This window comes from Callorhinus ursinus, unplaced genomic scaffold (genome assembly GCF_003265705.2).
Source record: "Callorhinus ursinus isolate GAN/ISIS: 27379988/994484 unplaced genomic scaffold, GSC_fseal_2.0 scaffold30, whole genome shotgun sequence".
NCBI lineage: Eukaryota > Metazoa > Chordata > Mammalia > Carnivora > Otariidae > Callorhinus > Callorhinus ursinus.
The window spans coordinates 13,738,846-13,747,991 of record NW_027397092.1 but is presented as its reverse complement, the minus strand read 5'-3'; positions in this window follow the sequence as shown (position 1 = coordinate 13,747,991).

Below are 9,146 nucleotides of genomic sequence, written 5' to 3'. Positions count from 1 at the left end.
GTGTGGATCATGTTCCAAATAGAATAGTCTAGCAACAAAGTCCAAATTTCTTAGTGGAAGAAAATTAATTAATCTACTAGCCATCCTTCATTCAAATTGTGTGACAAATATCCTTTTTGCTCTGTTTCTTTCTTAGAATGGAGAAAGATTCCATTATTCTTGGCAGAGTAAAAAAAAAAAAAGCAGTATTACAGAATTATGTTTTTCAAATGCATTTATTCATAAAACTGGGATGTGGAAGCTTGCAGAACAGGTTTTATAAGATCACATGAGTTGTGAGAGCATTTGCCATGTCACACACTGTAGGCGCTGTGTCTTTAAGCTGTTCTTCAGAGGCAAAGCCATCAGTGCCCGAAATGGCACCAGAAAAGTTTGAAAACATCAAGGAGTGACAGAGCGATGGAGCATAAAAGTACTGGTTCTTATAGTCATCCTGAAAAATGGGCCAAGTCCCACGAGCTTCAGACTCATACAACCCCTAGACAGTCTCTTTCTGTGAAGCATGGGCAAGGTGCTGTGGCAAGGTGCTTTCTGGGGGCTTTGCACTTTGTTGAATGAGGACATCCAAAAGGAAAAGGAAAGCTGAACCACGGAAGACTAAAGAGCCCCCGACCAATTTACTTGTTCTCAGAATATGCCCTGCTTTAAGTTCCTGCTTCTTATTGAGACTTTCCTCTGCATTCTTTCTTAATCCCCCTCAGTTACTTGTCTAACCTGACCTACCCTTCTGTCAAAAGCCAGCCTAACTGTTTCTCCTGAAAAGAGTCTGTCGAGATTCCCTCAAGCAGTAATTACCTCTCCTTCCCAGATATTTTCACAGGGATCTCCAGATACCTTTGTTATGGCATGTGTTACGGATAGCTTAAATCCATTATTTCTTATACGTGTGTATCTTCCACTGAAGTGGAAGTGACCTTTTTTTTTAATTCTAATATTTACAACAGTTCTAATATCACAGAATATATTTTAATAATACTGGTGGAACTGAAATAATATATGGGAAATATATAGAACAAAATAATAAAATAATTGGTTGGGTCTCATTAGAAAAAAAATAGGGTCTCATTAGAAAAAAAACAGAGCTGGTAGACTATGCCTCAAAGTTTGTTGAGCACACACACACACACACACACACACACACACACACGCAAAGGAAAATGAGCAAATAAAATATATACCTGAACTATTGATTTAGTTTACTTATCTTTTACTCATTCTGCATTGAAGCTGCAAATTTTAGAACTCAGCTAATTAAAATGACTGATTCGTGGGTTACATATTTTCTTTTTGGAACGTGATATAAAAGTTATGGAAGTAACTACTCAGATGTAAAGTTTAAGTTAAGAAACCAAGTTTCGAACATATCTTTGTCATTTGTTTAAACTTTAACTCAACATTATCAAAATGTTTACCGAATGTGCCAGGGTTATAAATGCAGTCAAATGTCAAAGTTTGTATTTTGCTCTCATCCCTTTTATTTCCATATAGGAAAAATGCTGTTTAAAAAGCCTTTCAGTTTACATTTCTAAATGATTTCAGAATTTTAAAGACTAGTTAGATAAATTGCTTTTAAACTATAAAACTTTGCATTCCAGACCAAAAACAATTGTCATACATCTGCTTTATGATAAAAGGATGGAGTTATATCAAGATCAAATTTCATTACCCTTTTCAAAACGGCTAAAAAGAGGGTAATTGCTATGTTTCTGTCATTTTCTTTCTCTATCCTGCCTCTTTCTTTCTTGACTTTCTTGCTCTCTGTCTCCCAGGTCAGCAAATGAAATAAACACAATTTTGTGACTGCCTTCCTGAATCAATTTAAACCTTTCCTGGGAATCAAAAGCATGAAACAAAAAGCCTGGCAAAAAGTATTTCACTTAACTACTGAATCATTTTATATTTATGTGTATTATGTTTCTAAATTATATTTGAAAAATCTATCATTTCTCCTGTATGTCACAAGTTCTTGGTGGTAGAGAGAGGCCAATGTAGACAGATAATTTTTTAAACAGTTTTAATGAGACATAATTCATATACTATAAAATTCACTCATCTAAAGTATAAAGCATAAGTAAAGTATAAGTTTTCAGTTTATTCACAGAAATATACAACTATCACCATAATCTAATTTTAGAACATTTTCATCACCCCTAAAAGCAACCCTGTACCCAAATAGTTTTCTCTTCCATTCTCTCTTCCAGCCCCCAGTAACTACTAAACTACATTTTGTCTCTATAGATTTTCATATTTTGGACATCTCCCATAAACAAATAATATAATAGGCAGTGTCTTAGGACTGTTTTTTTCACTTTCCGTAGAGTTGACAAGATTCAGCCCTATTGTAGCATACATCAGTACTTCATTTCTTTTTTTGACCAAATAACATTTGTTGTCTGGATACACCATGCTGGTTTATCCAGTCATCCTTTGATACGAGTTATGTCCATCCTTTGTTGATTATGAATAATCATTAATGTACGGGTATTTGTTTGGGCATATGTTTTATTTCTTTGGGGTAGCCAGATTATTCAGAAAATTTTACAAGAGTGTTCATGATTATAATTCTAGTTTGTCAGGAATGGTATAAAGAACATGTTCACAGAGAAACATTGTGTAACTTGACTCCTTTTTTTTGTACGCAGCTAGATTTAGATGTCATATATAAAATGTGAAATTCTGTGTAGACAGAACATTTAGTGTTACAGCGGTAGTGCCATGACTGGTTTTATCGTGAACAAAAGAGTAGAGTTCAAAAATAATGAGAAGGAACAAAGCAGGCAAATTAAATTACAACCTATTTCCCTTTTTTCATGAGCACCGACTTGGAGATATGGCTAGAGGGTCTGAAATAACAAAGTTCTCATGGTATTGGTTGAATTGTATCTCCAAAATATGAATGTCATGAATTAATTAATTTATAATAAACAATAAAAAAAAGAAAGAAACGAAGTCAGAAACAGAATAGGGCTTATTCATATTTAAAAATTAATATGTGAAGGGACATGATCCAGAGTTAACCTAAGAGACACCTGTGGTCACAGCTCAAGATCTCAGTTATGCCTGCGGGCACCTGGGTGGCTCAGTTGGTTGAGTGTCTGACTCTTGATTTTGGCTCAGGTCTTGATCTCAGGGTCCTGAGATCGAGCCCCTTGTCCATCCCCCCTCTCCCCGCTTTGTGAGGAATCTGCTTGGGATTCTTTCCCTCTGCCCCTACAGCTGATCACACACTCTCTCTCTCTCTCTTTCTCTCTCAAATGAATAAATAAATCTTAAAAAAAAAAAAGAACTCAGTTACATGTGGAGCCTTGGTATCAGTTTAGCCATGACTACTAGGACAATGGCTGAGCCCTTCATGCCCCTGAGCTGCAGTTTCCTTTCCAAATGAAAACACTGGATTGGAAAATTATGAATTAGTCAGGTGGTATCCACACCCAATGGCTTTAGAGCGAGGTGTTTAAAATTTCTGAACCAATATCCGAACTATTAAGAGAGTCCAAACAGATAGTTCTGTTCCCTACTTGACTTCCCCAAATTCTCTCCCCTTCTCCAGAGCTAGATCATTTATATATTTATACAGTTGGTTTGTGTGAATCTCAACACAGATGCAGAGACTGTTACAACTGGAATCTCAGTAATCACTGGGCCAGTGATGCAACACTCTCATTTTACTGATTATAAAAACCAGTTATGACTTGTGCAAGGCCACATCCCAGCAACTGGGGACCCAAACCTGGCCAGGGCACCTGGCTCTTCCAACTCCATCAGGACACTTTTCCAAAGGATTCCTGGGAGTCCACTGATCCAAACTGTAGCTGCAACTCTCACCACCACAGAGAGAGGACAACTACAGTTGTTTTTTTTAAATAGAAACAAAATAGCATTGACTTACTACCTATTAAAAACAATAAGTTGCTGACAGACACTAAGGTTTTAAGTAAAGGTTATCACTTGCTAAATTCTTCCTTTTTTCAAACACCTGGAACATCAATCAATGCATCATTCTGAATGAAAGAATGGACTCTTTTTTAAATCACTCATATCGTGCAGGGAGGTTGATGTAAAAATCTACCAATGACTTTTTCTCCTTCTTAGAAACCCTCAGCTATGGGTGCAACCACTCTGGAAAACAGTATGGAGGTTCCTCAAACAGTTGAAAATAGAGCTACCATACGATCCAGCAATTGCACTACTGGGTATTTACCACAAAGATACAAATGTAGGGATCCGAAGGGGTACGTGCACCCCAATGTTTATAGCAGCAATGTCCACAATAGCCAAACTGTGGAGGGAGCCCAGATGTCCATCGACAGATGACTGGATAAAGAAGATATGGTATATATACACAATGGAATATTATGCAGCCATCAAAAGGAATGAGATCTTGCCATTTGCAACGATGTGGATGGAACTGGAGGGTGTTATGCTGAGTGAAATAAGTCAATCAGAAAGACATGTATCATATGACCTCACTGATATGAGGAATTCTTAATCTCAGGAAACAAACTGAGGGTTGCTGGAGTGGTGGGGGGTGGGAGAGATGGGGTGGCTGGGTGATAGACATTGGGGAGGGTATGTGCTATGGTGAGCGCTGAGAATTGTGCAAGACTGTTGAATCACAGATCTGTACTTCTGAAACAAATAATGCAACATATGTTAAGAAAAAAGAAAAAGAAGAAAATAGCAGGAGGGGAAGAATGAAGGGGAGTAAGTCGGGAGGGGGAGAAAAAACCATGAAAGATGATGGACTCTGAAAAACAAACTGAGGGTTCTAGAGGGGAGGGGGTGGGGGGATGGGTTAGCCTGGTGATGGGTATTGAAGAGGGCACATTCTGCGTGGAGCACTGGATGTTATGCACAAACAATGAATCATGGAACACTACATCAAAAACTAATGATGTAATGTATGGTGATTAACATAACAATAAAAAAATTTAAAAAAAAAGAAACCCTCAGCTATGTCCTTTATTGATGCCACTGCTACTGAAGAAAAGAGCATTTACAAATTACTTGGCTTGGAGTAGTCACCTTCTGACTGATTGTTCTCTCTGCAAGGTCACACTGTGTTTCTCCTTCATAACAACTTCCGCCATTTGTAATGATCATAGTCACTGATGTGTTCCTTTTTTATCTGTATGTTTATAATCTGCCTTAAGCTAAAATGCTCATTCTTTGGGCGACAGGAATTCTGCTTGCCTTGTTCACTGAGGTGTCCGCAGTGCTTAGCATAATGCCTGGTTCTTGGTCTTGGTCAATACCGTTTGCTGAATGAAAGATATTAATACTTATACCAACAAAGAGTCTGCACAGGAGGCAGTGAGGAGCTCCATAGTTTTCTGCATTCCCGTGAACATCTGAATATGTGTAGACATGAAGATTGACATCTACATATTTCAGATGTTTCTAGGTCAGCCTGGGGGCAAACGAGTTACATTCTTATTACTGATTTCTGTACATAAAGATGACTTTATTGACTTACAACTAATTATTAATAGTGTGAACTATTAAAGTATTAAAATATTAAAGTATAACTTTAGGGGCGCCTGAGTGGCTCAGTTGTTAAGCATCTGTCTTAGGTTCAGGTCATGATCCCAGGGTCCTGGGATCGAGCCCTGCATCGGGCTCCCTGCTCCGCGGGAGGCCTGCTTCTCCCTCTCCCACTCCCCCTGCTTGTGTTCCCTCTCTCACTGTCTTTCTCTCTGTCAAATAAATAAATAAAATCTTAAAAAAAAAGTATAACTTTAATGCCTAATGAATGAAGCATATCTTTATTTAAAGGCATAGGTCAAAGAATGTAACTCTGGAATAGGCCTATATTCAAATTTAGGTCTGCCAATTCTAGTCTACCTCATCTTGGGTAAGTAAATTCATCTCACTGAATCTCTGGACTTTAGAAATATAGATATTAGATATAATACTTTCTACAAGTTCCTGATACACTATGAAAATATTCAACCTGTCACAAATGTGTTCATTTATTGCAAGAATTAAGCTTTAATAATGCAACAAAATTAGTGATAATCAGCACTCAATACAGTAGGTGTCTAACAGATGTATTTATTTTTATTATTACTGATCCATGGCAACCCCAAAGATTCACACTATATAATCAAAAAGCGATCATGCCAACCTGGTCACGCTGTGATCATATGGCTTCAGTGTGAGCAGCCCTGAGATTTTTAAATTAGTCTTTATCTGCCCTGTGGGCAAGGACTCCCTGTGGACAGACAGGACCTTGGTAGTGTTATCATCTCTTGCCAACCTTTGTCCAGGCCAGCAGAGTGGGTTTCAAAGTAATGCAGCCATGATGATAAACGCCTGGCTTTGTTACAGAATTCTATTATCAGCCTTCCTGGTTTGTGTTTTGCCAAATACAGCATTAAAAGTAAGAGATGTAGTGAGTTCCCCATCACAGAACATGTTTAAACAGTAAACTGGAAGAAGACAATGTGAACAAGATTCAGTCTTTGCTGCTTTGTTTTTAAACCAAAGCACATTAGGGGTAACATTTGGAGGGTCACAAATGCTCTGCAGTCATTGCTGATAGGTGTTTCACTTTCTGTGTTGGAAGTCGTCATAATATCGCTAATTGATTCCTAGGTGCGGCATGTGTTAAGGAAATCCTAATCAGAAGCACAGAAGGCTCCTGTAAGACTAAGGATTCTGTTATCTCTGACTACTCTTGGCACTTAAAAATTTCCAACGAAGTTTATAATGCAGTATCTTGCCAGATTCTCTGAAGGAGAATCTTTTGAAGTACTTTCGGTCTTCTAAGGACTGGCTGATCCTTTACTAAGGCGCGTGCTGACAGACTGCTCTGTTACTCTTGTGTGCTCTCTCACTAACCTCACTAAGGCTTTGATTTTCTCCTGCTAGATAAGGTCAAGAGTCAGTTTGTCCAGGATGCTAGAGAACCCTCCATTCTGGTGATAATTTTCAGTTTCCTGTTTTCTGTCAGCCTTAACAGCCCACTCACCTTTTATACATTTATTCCTAGGCAACAAATTGAACACCTATTATGGGTCCCAGTTCTTCACTATGGACTCTGGAGACTGTTAGTGTGGTAGAAAAATGATAAATACTCACAATATATGTGATATGTAGCAGGAGGCTGAGAAACCTAAATACTAAGAGTGAGGTGTAAAGGAAGTCACTTCTTTTGGCCTGGGCAACAGACAGTTTCACCAAAGCTTCATTGAGGAAGTGAAAACCTAGCAGGAATTCTTCATGTGAGGATGAGGGCCAGGAGCTCAGCTGTCCCTGAGGCCCAAACCCACAAGCTTCCTGCAGAGGCAAACAGATCAAGAACTTGGGCACACCGAGTTGAGTGCCGGAATCAGCTAATAAAACTGGATAAAGAACACCTATTGTTCAAATTTGGGGAATCTTGCAAGCTGGTTGATAAACACAGCCATTATTAAATATCACATGATATAAAGTTATGATCAAATAAATTATGTTAAAAACAGAGATAATATTCAAGACTTATAACTTCCCAGTTGTTTTAATGCAACTCTTATGAATGCTTTTGAGATTATTTACATCCATTGCATATGAATGGTAGAAATACTAAATAATCCTGTGCTACTGTACATCTCTTTCTGACCCTCACATGGTGACGTCATGTTGGTAGCTTGAATTTGGCCACGGTTGGAGCATTTATGGCAGGAAAAATCAGCAAACACTACAAATTGAGTTTTTACTTATTGTTTTATTGATCGTCTGGGCTTAAGAAAGTGATGGAGGATATGTTTATGCAGCTTGCTCTTAAAATATGTTGTAGTAATAGCTGTTACATTGTAAATAGAGCAAAAAAGTTGAGTAAATATACTTCCAGTATTACAAAACTATTTACTGATTAAGCCAAGTTGCTTATGTCATTGACTAGCAAGTGAAGTTCCAACATATGCCATCATTGTTCACGTTCATCTTAATCACTAATGTAAATAAAAATATCATTAACATTCACATCAGAACTAGAGCTGTTTATCAACTGCAATCAGAGCTTGGCTCCAGATATAACAGTTGAGCAAAAATCAACAAAAGCCGCCTATTAGAATCAGTTGGCTACCTTGAATTTATAAAAGTATTGCATGTTTATTTTATTTGTAAACTGTATGCTGTGCATGTATATGATGTACGCTTTACATCACTGAAATATACTGAACTTATGTTTATATATATACATGCACACAGAAGTATATGTATATATATGTGTGTATATTATACACATACCCTTTTTCCCCCTCATGGAGAGCAGGTTATTAAACACTTACAGACTTCGTACTATGCATATGTGTTATTGCACCTAGTATGCCAGGCAGAAAGTTCAGCGAAAATTAAGGGAACCATTTAACAATTTAAGGAAGGAAATACATGACTATCTACAATTTTGCAAACTCCATTTAACTGAAGTGAGGAATGAAGACAAGAAAAAATTTAGAAGACAACTCATTTAGTTCAGGTAAATAAATATTGAGGACCTTAGGTTAAATCAGAAAAAAAGGAAGAGACGGATCTGAGAGACACATTCCAGTTTGAGTTGTAAGAACATGGCAGCTGATTAACTGTGAAAGAGGGACAACAGGAAGACCACCTCAGATATGCAGCTCTGAAGAAGAGCAGACAGCAAAGTAATTAAGTAGAATAAGTAATAATTTAAAAACCTTAGACAGGCGCACACACACACACACACACACATACACACACACTCATAATTTTGGGAAAGGATTTAAGAGGTTAGTTTAGGACCCAGTTTGAAATACTTAAGATATTTAAACAGAATTACCCGGCTCACAGTTGATCATAAGAGTCTGAATGACAGGAGATGGATCTGGTTTGGGCTAGAAATTTTGGAGGCTTGGAAATTAGAGGGTGGGAAAAGACATGAGTTATGGAGGGAGGCATGAAAGAGAAGATGAGAATACATACCAGGGTACCTGGCTGGCTCAGTCAGTAGAGCATGTGACTCTTGACCTTGGGGTCATGGGTTCAAGCTCCACAATGGGTGTAGAGCTCATTTAAGAAAGGAAGAAAGACATTTTGCGATGGAAGGAAGGAAGGAAGGAAGGAAGGAAGGAAAGAAGAAAGAAAGAAAGAAAAAAAGAAAGAAAGAAAGAAAGAAAGAAAGAAAGAAAGAAAGAAAGAAA